Raw genomic sequence first — 2,192 nt, forward strand, 5'->3', positions numbered from 1 at the left:
ACCCCTGCGTATCTCTGGGATATTAAATAGGTGCAGGTTTCCTAAGAAGAAGTGAGAAAGTCTGAAAGGGACTGGCCAATATCTTCACATGGAATTAGGAGAACTCAGAGGAGAAGAGGTCTCAAAGGAGTTAGGGAAGATTACATCTTGCCACTGTCTTCAAGCCCTGGGTTGATGGGAGCCCGGGCTATCATCGTGGAGGACCCAGTGACATCACAACCCTTGTTTTCTCTGAGCTGGGCTCCCATATCAAACCAACAGGGTGAGGGTGAGGTCAGGAGAAGAGCTGAGAATGGCACTTCGGCATCAGCCTTGCACAAGCTGGTGGAACAGAGATGAATTGACTGACCCACCCAGGAGAAGGGGCTTTGCCAGGAGCCACAGGTCACAACGGGATACAGAGGATCTGAATCAAATAACTAACAGGTGCATATTAGTGATAATATGTTATCATGCATACAAATGAATATATAAACAGAGGATATATCTTATATTGAAAGACCCATGAGAATATTTCCAAGAGTTGACCAAGGCGCTAAAGGACATATAAGTATCTTTCCCCCAATAGAAATAGTAGAGACCTCTTTGACCACCCAGTAATAAAACCAGAAGTTAAAACCCAGAGTAGAAGTGAGACAAAAACCCAGCCACATGCAAAATTATTAAGTGAAGTAAGTCAGACAGAGAAAGACAAATATTGTGTAATATCATTTCTATGAGGAATCCAAAAAGACAATGATACAAAAAACTTATTTACAAGGCAGAAAGTGGAGTTCCCTGGTGGCTCAGTGGGTTAGGCATTTGCTGCTGTCACTGCCATGGCTCTGGTTACTGCTGTGGTGAGTGTTCAATCCCTGGCCCAGGAACTTCTGCATGCCATGCGTGTGGCCAAAAAAGTAGAGTAAAAGGGAAACAGACTCACAGTCTTTGAAAACCAACTTATGGTTACCAAAGGAGACAGGTGAGGGTGGAGGGATGGATTAGGGGTTTGGGACTGGGATCTGTGCACTCTTGTATGTGGAATAAATGGTCAACCGGGACGTGCTATATAGCGCAAGAACCTCTGCTCAATATTCTGTGATAGCATATATGGGGAAAGATTCTGCAAAAGAATGGATATGTGTATGTGTATAATTGAATCACTTTGTTGTACAACAGAAATTACAACATTGTAAATCAACTATACTTCAATAAAACTTTATTATTATTATTTTTTATGGCCAAAACTGGAGCGTATGGAAGTTCCTGGGCTAGGAGTCGAATCAGAGCTAAAGCTGAGGCCTACACCACAGCCACAGCAATGCAGGATCCGAGCTGCATCTATGACCTATGACACAGCTTGTGGCAACACCGGATCCTTAACCCACTGAGTGGGGCCAGGGTTCGAACTCGCATCCTCATGGATACTACTTGGATTCTTAACACCCTGAGCTATAGTGGGAACTCCCCAATAAAACTTTAAAAAATTAAAATAAAAACCCCTCCCTGAAAACTGAAAACCATTTGAGAACAAAAGGAAATCAAAATTGCGAGTTCAAACCAGATTGGAAAAAAAAAAAAAAAGAAAAAGAAAACACTATGTGTCCAAAGCAATGAGCTACAGCTAATACCATTATGAAAGGAAATGTTAGTCTTAAACATTTATATTCTGAAAAAGAAAATGAAAGACAGATATAAATGAGTCTCGCCTTCCACCCAGGAAGACACAGAATGAGCAACATCCAAGGCAAACAAAGGGCAGAATGAAGACAAGTAGAAATTAATGGATCGAAGTACAGAACAAAGGTAGAATTGATCAATGGAAAAGCTGATTCACTGTGGAAAAAAACCTCGCACAGTAAAATAGAGAAGCCATTAGGCAGCCTAATCAAGGGGATTAAAAAAAACACATACAGAGAAGACACAATTAGGAATGAGAAATGAAAGATAAGCACGCTGAGAACATTTTAATATGTATTTTTAAATTACATAAATAATGCGCATAAAAAATAATGCACAGATACATATGCATTGGAGATAAAAGTCAAAAAAGAAGAAAAAAATAGAGTAAAAAGGGTAAAGTCTGCTCAGGCTGCCATCACAAAACACCAATAGGCTGGGTGGCGTTAAACGAAAGAAATGTATTTGCTTATAGTTCTGGGGGCTGAAAGCCCAAGAACGAGGTGCCCTCAGGTCTGGTTTCTTCTAAGGCC

The sequence above is a fragment of the Phacochoerus africanus genome, chromosome 3 (genome assembly GCF_016906955.1).
Source record: "Phacochoerus africanus isolate WHEZ1 chromosome 3, ROS_Pafr_v1, whole genome shotgun sequence".
Lineage (NCBI taxonomy): Eukaryota > Metazoa > Chordata > Mammalia > Artiodactyla > Suidae > Phacochoerus > Phacochoerus africanus.